Source organism: Pelophylax lessonae (assembly GCF_965119305.1).
Source record: "Pelophylax lessonae genome assembly, chromosome: 4".
Taxonomy (NCBI): domain Eukaryota; kingdom Metazoa; phylum Chordata; class Amphibia; order Anura; family Ranidae; genus Pelophylax; species Pelophylax lessonae.
This window is the reverse complement of record NC_138771.1, coordinates 622,232,399-622,242,950: the sequence shown is the minus strand read 5'-3', so window position 1 is coordinate 622,242,950 and position 10,552 is coordinate 622,232,399.

Below are 10,552 nucleotides of genomic sequence, written 5' to 3'. Positions count from 1 at the left end.
TACATAGTTAGTCAGGTTAAAAAAAAGGCATAAGTCCACCTGGTTCGACCCAAAAAAAAAAAAAACAGTATTGAAAACCCAACCATACAATCCCATATACACAATCCTGTACCCGCAGTTGATCCAGAGGAAGGTGAAAAAAAACCCCCAGCAAAGCATGATCCAATTTGCTACAGCAGGGGAAAAAAATTCCTTCCTGATCCCCCGAGAGGCAATCGAATATTCCCTGGATCAACTTTACCTAAAAAAATGTTTAGTTCCCATTTATATTATGTACACCTAGGAAAGAATCCAGGCCTTTTTTTAAAGCAATCTAGTAAGCTACCCAGAACCAGTGGCGTACCAATGGGGGGGGCGGGGGTGCGGCCCGCCCCGGGTGCCACTCACTGGGGGGTGTCAGCCGGTGTCCTGCCCGGTGTGTTCAGAGTCAGACAGATCCCGCAGTGTGAAGGCAGCTGCAGTGGCTGGCAGCTCCTTTAGTCCGTGCTGCTAGTGGGGGGCGGAGCCGCGGCGGGAATAAGGGGGCGGAGCCGCGGCGGGAATAAGGGGGCGGAGCCGCGGCGGGAATAAGGGGCGGAGCCTCGGCGGGAAGAAGGTGAGTGCCCATTGCAAAAGTGTGTGCTGGATAGGAGGGGGATGGGGCTGCTACATATAGAGGAATTCATCTTTCTCTATTCTTCCTGCAGCTTCCTGCTGAATAACTGATTCTCCTCCTCTCCCCCCTGCAGGAAGAATAGGGAAAGATCAATTCCTCTATATACAGCTGCCCCATCCCCCTCCTATACAACTTCTTTTGCTGGCCCCTCAAAGTTCTTAACCTCCTCCAGTGCTCCTAATCCCTCCCTCAGTGCTTTTAGCCCCCCCCCCCCGCCAGTGCACTAGACCCCCCCCTGTTCTTTAGCCCCCCCCCCCCCCCATGCTCTTCAACTCCCCACAGTGCTTTCTCCCTCCCCCCAAGTGCTCCCTGTCCCCCCCCCCCTGTGCTCTCCGCCCCCTGATTTTCCTTGCCCACCCCCCTAAGTACTCCCTGTCCCCCCAGTGCTCTCCACCCCCCTGATTTTCCTTGCCCACCCCCCTAAGTGCTCCCTGTCCCCCCAGTGCAATCCACCCCCTGCACCTTCCAACCCCCCTACAATGCTTTCCAAACCCTCTCTTAATTCTCTCCAGTCCCCCCCCCCCCCCCCCCACCGTGCCCTTCAGCACCTCCAGTGCTCTCTGCTTCGTCTGTGCTCTCCGGCCCCCCTAGTGCTCTTCTATCTTCTATCATATCCTCAGCCTCTGAGCATCTCCTGTACCATGTCTGTAGTCTCTGACCATCTCCTGTATCATGTCCGCAGTCTCTGACCATCTCCTGTATCATGTCTGTAGTCTCTGACCATCTCCTGTATCATGTCTGCAATCTCTCACCATCTCCTGTATCATGTCCTCAGTCTCTGACCATCTACTGTATCATGTCTGCAGTCTCTGACCATCTCCTGTATCATGTCTGTAGTCTCTGACCATCTCCTGTATCATGTCTGCAATCTCTCACCATCTCCTGTATCATGTCTGTAGTCTCTGACCATCTCCTGTATCATGTCTGTAGTCTCTGACCATCTACTGTATCATGTCCTCAGTCTCTGACCATCTCCTGTATCATGTCCGCAGTCTCTGACCATCTCCTGTATCATGTCTGTAGTCTCTGACCATCTCCTGTATCATGTCTGTAGTCTCTGACCATCTCCTGTATCATGTCCTCAGTCTCTGACCATCTACTGTATCATGTCTGCAGTCTCTGACCATCTCCTGTATCCTGTCTGCAGTCTCTGACCATCTCCTGTATCCTGTCTGCAGTCTCTGACCATCTCCTGTATCCTGTCTGCAGTCTCTGACCATCTCCTGTATCATGTCTGTAGTCTCTGACCATCTCCTGTATCATGTCTGTAGTCTCTGACCATCTCCTGTATCATGTCTGCAATCTCTCACCATCTCCTGTATCATGTCCTCAGTCTCTGACCATCTACTGTATCATGTCTGCAGTCTCTGACCATCTCCTGTATCATGTCCTCAGTCTCTGACCATCTACTGTATCATGTCTTCAGTCTCTGACCATCTCCTGTATCATGTCTGCAGTCTCTGACCATCTCCTGTATCATGTCTGCAGTCTCTGACCATCTCTTGTATCATGTCTGTAGTCTCTGACCATCTCCTGTATCATGTCTGCAATCTCTCACCATCTCCTGTATCATGTCCTCAGTCTCTGACCATCTACTGTATCATGTCTGCAGTCTCTGACCATCTCCTGTATCATGTCCTCAGTCTCTGACCATCTACTGTATCATGTCTTCAGTCTCTGACCATCTCCTGTATCATGTCTGCAATCTCTCACCATCTCCTGTATCATGTCCTCAGTCTCTGACCATCTACTGTATCATGTCTGCAGTCTCTGACCATCTCCTGTATCATGTCTGTAGTCTCTGACCATCTCCTGTATCATGTCTGCAATCTCTCACCATCTCCTGTATCATGTCTGTAGTCTCTGACCATCTCCTGTATCATGTCTGTAGTCTCTGACCATCTACTGTATCATGTCCTCAGTCTCTGACCATCTCCTGTATCATGTCCGCAGTCTCTGACCATCTCCTGTATCATGTCTGTAGTCTCTGACCATCTCCTGTATCATGTCTGTAGTCTCTGACCATCTCCTGTATCATGTCCTCAGTCTCTGACCATCTACTGTATCATGTCTGCAGTCTCTGACCATCTCCTGTATCCTGTCTGCAGTCTCTGACCATCTCCTGTATCATGTCTGTAGTCTCTGACCATCTCCTGTATCATGTCTGTAGTCTCTGACCATCTCCTGTATCATGTCTGCAATCTCTCACCATCTCCTGTATCATGTCCTCAGTCTCTGACCATCTACTGTATCATGTCTGCAGTCTCTGACCATCTCCTGTATCATGTCCTCAGTCTCTGACCATCTACTGTATCATGTCTTCAGTCTCTGACCATCTCCTGTATCATGTCTGCAGTCTCTGACCATCTCCTGTATCATGTCTGCAGTCTCTGACCATCTCTTGTATCATGTCTGTAGTCTCTGACCATCTCCAGTATCATGTCTGCAATCTCTCACCATCTCCTGTATCATGTCCTCAGTCTCTGACCATCTACTGTATCATGTCTGCAGTCTCTGACCATCTCCTGTATCATGTCTGTAGTCTCTGACCATCTCCTGTATCATGTCTGCAATCTCTCACCATCTCCTGTATCATGTCTGTAGTCTCTGACCATCTCCTGTATCATGTCTGTAGTCTCTGACCATCTACTGTATCATGTCCTCAGTCTCTGACCATCTCCTGTATCATGTCCGCAGTCTCTGACCATCTCCTGTATCATGTCTGTAGTCTCTGACCATCTCCTGTATCATGTCTGTAGTCTCTGACCATCTCCTGTATCATGTCCTCAGTCTCTGACCATCTACTGTATCATGTCTGCAGTCTCTGACCATCTCCTGTATCCTGTCTGCAGTCTCTGACCATCTCCTGTATCCTGTCTGCAGTCTCTGACCATCTCCTGTATCCTGTCTGCAGTCTCTGACCATCTCCTGTATCATGTCTGTAGTCTCTGACCATCTCCTGTATCATGTCTGTAGTCTCTGACCATCTCCTGTATCATGTCTGCAATCTCTCACCATCTCCTGTATCATGTCCTCAGTCTCTGACCATCTACTGTATCATGTCTGCAGTCTCTGACCATCTCCTGTATCATGTCCTCAGTCTCTGACCATCTACTGTATCATGTCTTCAGTCTCTGACCATCTCCTGTATCATGTCTGCAGTCTCTGACCATCTCCTGTATCATGTCTGCAGTCTCTGACCATCTCTTGTATCATGTCTGTAGTCTCTGACCATCTCCTGTATCATGTCTGCAATCTCTCACCATCTCCTGTATCATGTCCTCAGTCTCTGACCATCTACTGTATCATGTCTGCAGTCTCTGACCATCTCCTGTATCATGTCCTCAGTCTCTGACCATCTACTGTATCATGTCTTCAGTCTCTGACCATCTCCTGTATCATGTCTGCAATCTCTCACCATCTCCTGTATCATGTCCTCAGTCTCTGACCATCTACTGTATCATGTCTGCAGTCTCTGACCATCTCCTGTATCATGTCTGTAGTCTCTGACCATCTCCTGTATCATGTCTGCAATCTCTCACCATCTCCTGTATCATGTCTGTAGTCTCTGACCATCTCCTGTATCATGTCTGTAGTCTCTGACCATCTACTGTATCATGTCCTCAGTCTCTGACCATCTCCTGTATCATGTCCGCAGTCTCTGACCATCTCCTGTATCATGTCTGTAGTCTCTGACCATCTCCTGTATCATGTCTGTAGTCTCTGACCATCTCCTGTATCATGTCCTCAGTCTCTGACCATCTACTGTATCATGTCTGCAGTCTCTGACCATCTCCTGTATCCTGTCTGCAGTCTCTGACCATCTCCTGTATCATGTCTGTAGTCTCTGACCATCTCCTGTATCATGTCTGTAGTCTCTGACCATCTCCTGTATCATGTCTGCAATCTCTCACCATCTCCTGTATCATGTCCTCAGTCTCTGACCATCTACTGTATCATGTCTGCAGTCTCTGACCATCTCCTGTATCATGTCCTCAGTCTCTGACCATCTACTGTATCATGTCTTCAGTCTCTGACCATCTCCTGTATCATGTCTGCAGTCTCTGACCATCTCCTGTATCATGTCTGCAGTCTCTGACCATCTCTTGTATCATGTCTGTAGTCTCTGACCATCTCCAGTATCATGTCTGCAATCTCTCACCATCTCCTGTATCATGTCCTCAGTCTCTGACCATCTACTGTATCATGTCTGCAGTCTCTGACCATCTCCTGTATCATGTCCTCAGTCTCTGACCATCTACTGTATCATGTCTTCAGTCTCTGACCATCTCCTGTATCATGTCTGCAGTCTCTGACCATCTACTGTATCATGTCTGCAGTCTCTGACCATCTTCTGTATCATGTCTGCAGTCTCTGACCAACTCCTGTATCATGTCTGCAGTCTCTGACCATCTCCTGTATCATGTCTGCAGTCTCTGACCATCTCCTGTATCATGTCTGTAGTCTCTGACCATCTCCTGTATCATGTCCTCAGTCTCTGACCATCTACTGTATCATGTCTGCAGTCTCTGACCATCTCCTGTATCATGTCTGTAGTCTCTGACCATCTACTGTATCATGTCCTCAGTCTCTGACCATCTCCTGTATCATGTCCGCAGTCTCTGACCATCTCCTGTATCATGTCTGTAGTCTCTGACCATCTACTGTATCATGTCTGCAGTCTCTGACCATCTCCTGTATCATGTCCTCAGTCTCTGACCATCTCCTGTATCATGTCTGCAGTCTCTGACCATCTACTGTATCATGTCTGTAGTCTCTGACCATCTCCTGTATCATGTCTGCAGTCTCTGACCATCTCTTGTATCATGTCTGTAGTCTCTGACCATCTCCTGTATCCTGTCTGCAGTCTCTGACCATCTCCTGTATCATGTCCTCAGTCTCTGACCATCTCCTGTTTCATGTCTGCAGTCTCTGACCATCTCCTGTATCATGTCTGCAGTCTCTGGCCATCTTCTGTATCACGGCTGCAGTCTCTGACCATCTCCTGTATCATGTCTGCAGTCTCTGACCATCTCCTGTATCATGTCTGTAGTCTCTGAATATCTCCTTTAGCAAGTCTCCAATCTCTTACTCAAACTTAAACACATTGCTAATATTAGCTATCTATCTATGCTGAAGGTAGGACTGTGCAGGGGAGGCAGAGAGTGCAAAAGGGGGAACTGTGATTAGAGAGACGGAGGGCCACTGCAAGGGGCACTGTGATGGGGGGCTGTGAAATTTGTGCAAAAAATATTCTTGAAAACATTACATTTTTTTGTGGGTGTTTTTACATTTTAAAGTCGGGGGGGGGGGGGGGGGGTGCCAGATATAGGATCCGCCCCGGGTGCCAAATGCTCTAGGTACGCCACTGCCCAGAACCACCTCTGGAGGGAGTCTATTCCACATTTTCACAGCGCTTACAGTGAAGAAACCTTTCCGTATTTGGAGACAAAATCTGTTTTCCTCTAGACGTAAAGAGTGCCCCCTTGTCCTCTGTGTTGACCTTAATGTGAACAACTCAACACCAAGTTCACTATTTGGACCCCTTATGTATTTATACATGTTGATCATACCCCCCCCCCCCCCTTAATCTCCTCTTCTCAAGAGAGAATAAATTCAGTTCCTCTAATCTTTTCTCATAGCTGAGGTCCTCCATGCCTCTTATCAGTTTGGTTGCCCTTCTCTGCACTTTCTCCAGTTCCCCGATATCCTTTTTAATTACATTGCCATAGAAATGGTTACTCACTGATGCAAGTATCCTCCTTGTGGGAAATGCAGACCAGCCTCTGTAAACTGCGTGGGCGGGGTCCTGAATCCGTTGCAATTTGACTGCTCTGGCTCTCTGTAATTTGTGTTGGCTCGTACAGCACCATTTAAGCTGGCCCGCTCTCAGTGATTTCCGGCTCAGCGCGACCCACTCAGACGCAGCTCGCGACCCACCAGTGGGTCCCGACCCACAGTATGGGAACTCTACACTATGAAGAGCCTTTTTGCTTTTTAACCCTGAGCCATAAAGCCATATTTAAAGGAGGAATCTCCCATTACACCGTGGACCACAAGCCATATCCAGTGGACCCCTGAGGCACAGAGGGACTGGGATATATAAAACCAAGCGCACGTTGATTCCTTGCTGGCGTACGCCACTAGGAATCCACAACATCTGGTAAGTGAGTTTTCTTACCACATAGCACTCAAGGTGATCGGTGAAGGGTCACAGTATCGGCATTGCAGCACGATAATTATTGGAAGGACTTTTTTGCACTACGGCACTTTTTTCTCCCTACCAAGAAAATAGGCTTTCGTGGATACAAAAGTCTTTTGTGAACTGTAGAAGACTGTCATAAGCCAGACTGCTATATGCACTGATATTTATTAATAATTATCAACTTTTATGCTATATTACGTGGAACCTTTATTCTATTATATGATACCAGCCAGTTTTAATGAATATATTTTTTGAACATTTTATGCAAGATATGTTTTGAACATCTATTTATATAATTACTGTATGCACTTTATCGTGTGGATGTGAGTTATCACACTCACAGAATTAGCACGGAGCGGGAGTATATAATACATAGTGGGGTTACCAACACCCCAATTTACTAGAGGTTAGCGCAGTTACATATTTCACTTACTTGCATAACTATTTTACGGTTATTTAACTTGCAGCTTACCAATGTTTAATAATTTGTATAATAATTTGTAAATTCTTGCAACAAACACACCAGTGGCGCGAGTGAACTTTCATACATACTAACACCAGTGTTTAGCAGAGTTTAGTAGAGTTTATGAGCTGTCAGCGTTTCTGCCAAAATGCTGTTGTTCCAGAATCCGCTGCCAGAGGGTTCTACCCCCTAAACTCTCCTGCCAAAAAACGCTGCTATAAACTTACACTATATGGTCACAAGTATTGGGACGCCTCCCTTTACACACACATGAACTTTAATGACATCCCAGTCTTAGTTGTAGGGTTCAATATTGAGTTAGCCCACCCTTTGCAGATATAACAGCTTCAACTCCTCTGGGAAGGCTGTCCACAAGGTTTGGGAGTGTGTCTACGAGAATAAGTGACCATTCTTCCAGAAGCGCATTTGTGAGGTCAGGCACTGATGTTGGATGAGAAGGCCTGGCTCACAGTCTCCGCTCTAATTCATCCCTAAGGTGTTCTATCAGGTTGAGGTCAGGACTCTGTGCAGGCCTGTCAAGTTCCTTCACCCCAAACTCGCTCATGCATGTCTTTATGGACCTTGCTTTGTGCACTGGTGCGCAGTCATGTTGGAACAGGAAGGGGCGATACTCAAAAATTTCCCACAAACCTGGGAGCATGAAATTGTCCAAAATGTCTTGATATGCTGACGCCTTAACCACTTAAGCCCCGGAAGATTTTACCCCCATTCCGACCAGGGGGTATTTTGCCATTCGGCACTGCGTGACTTTAACGGACAATTGCGCGGTCGTGCGACGCTGTACCTAAACAAATTTGGCGTCCTTTATTTCCCACAAACAGAGCTTTCTTTTGGTGGTATTTGATCACCTGTGCGATTTTTTGATCATGCGCTATAAACAAAAAAGAGCGTCAATTTTGCAAAAATAGCAATATTTTTCACATTTTTTTATATGAAATTCCCCCCCAAAAAAATGTAAAAATCAAAATTTTTTAACATTTTCGGCCAATTTGTTTTATGCTACCTATGTTTGGTAAAAAAATCGCAAAAAGCGCATTTTGATTGGTTTGTGCAAAAGTTATCACGTTTACTAACAAAGGGAAAGATTTTTGTCATTTTTAAGTGTGTAGTGACACCGGACAGCGCTTTTCAGATGAACTCTGTGCATATATTACTGCACGCAGTGCCACGGCTAATCTCTAAGCCGCAGAACTGTTTAATTCTTACATGACCGCAGTCCCCGCCTGGTCCCAGGATGGTATCCTCACATGTAGGGTGAGTGGCCCACAAGCTTTCTGTCCCAAAGAATGAATGGTGAAGTGGGTCTGTCTCAAATGTTCATTTAGCAGCTGTTTTTGAGCCCTTTGTAAAAGCATGTGACCCTTTTACTGTGGAACCCAAGTGTAGGTGACTAGGGGTAAGTCCATGATGTCAACATCTAAGATTGAAGCCTCTGTTAAGGAGATTCACCCTCTCTATTTGTCCTGTTTACCATTATCATTAAAAGTGAAAGCAAAAGAAAATTCTAAATTGTTGGTGTCCCCAAAAAAGTAATGGAGGGGAAATCTTTCACTGGGGTTGCTATTTCTGGTGACCTGGGGGGTCCCCAAAGAATTCCCTTCATTTGCAGGGATTTTCTCTCACTTCCTGTTTGGCTATGAGAAAGGAAGTGAAGGGAACTCTCTGAAATGGGACACAGATGTTGAAAAAAATCTGACAAGTTTCTGAGGAAGAGGGTTCTCCCTCGAAACGCTTCAGCCAGGTCATTGCGGACGCCATCACACCATTCAGCAGCATAGAAGTGTCCCGGATGCGATTGGTCCCTATTTCCTACATGCGTGTATATATCTTACATTTGTGAGTATAAATTATGCTATCTTTTTGGATTTTATTAAACCTTTTTAGTGGTAATACACAAGGTTGGTGCACCCTTCTCTCGTTGTTGTGGTTTTACTATTTCTGGTGACCTAGGGATCCCCAAAGAATTCCCTTAACCACTTTAAGACCTGGCCTATTTTTGACACAAGCTAAAACCAGTTTTCTTTGCTGGAAAACTACTTAGAACCCCCAAACATTATATATTTTTTTAGCAGAGACCCTAGAGAATAAAATGGAGATCGTTGCAATATTTTTTATCACACCGTATTTGTGCAGCGGTCTTCCAAAGATCTTTGATCTTTGGTCTACCAAACGCAATTTTTTTGGGATAAGTTCACTTTTTTTAAATTAAAAAATAAGAAAACATTAAAGTTAGCCCAATTTTTTTCTATAATGTGAAAGATAATGTTACGCCGAGTAAAACGATATCCAACATTTCATGCTTCTAAATTGCGCGCGCTCGCGGAATGGCGACAAACTTTGGTACTTAAAAATCCCCATAGGCGACACTTTAAAAATTTCTGCAGGTTACCAACTTAGAGTTACAGAGGAGGTCTAGGGCTCAAATTATTTCTCTCACTCTAACGATCGCGGCGATACCTCACATGTGTGGTATGAACACCGTTTACATATGTGGGCGGGACTTCCGTATGCGTTCGCTTCTGCGTGCGAGCTAACAGTGACAGGGCGCTTTAATTTCTTTTTTACTATTTATTTTATTTTTTATTTTTACAGTTTTTTTAAAAAAAAAATAAAAAATTTGATCATTTTTATTACCATTACAAGGAATAGAAATAGGCATGACAGGACCTCTTTTTTGTGAGATCTGGGGTCATAAAGACCCCAGACCTCACAACTACACTAAAAAGAAAAAAAAAACATTGAAAATAAATCGGCCCTATAAACCGGTTGCTAGGCAACGACGTTTGATGTCACTCCGGTCCTCCAAGACCATAGAGTCGAGTGAGGACCATCTTGCCCTCACTCGACTTCCTGTCTCGGAGGATCCGGGACCGGATCGTTTTCCCCGCTGCTGGCGGGCCCGGTAAGTGGGGAAAATGGCCGGGGCACGGCGGGAGGGGGGGGGTCACCTCTTCCACCGCACCGTAAGGGTGATCTTGCGGGACCACCCCTATCTGAATGCCGATCGCCGTTTTGAAAAAAATACCGGGGTTAGGGCAACTATCTGCTGCCCTAACCCCGGTATTTAGCGTCAAAGGACCAATGTAAAACTGCGGCGGGCGGGCGGGCGGTAAGTGGTTAATTTGCAGGGATTGTCTCTCACTTCCTGTTTGGCTATGATACAGGAAGTGAAGGGAACTCTCCAAAATGGGACGCAGATGTTGAAAAA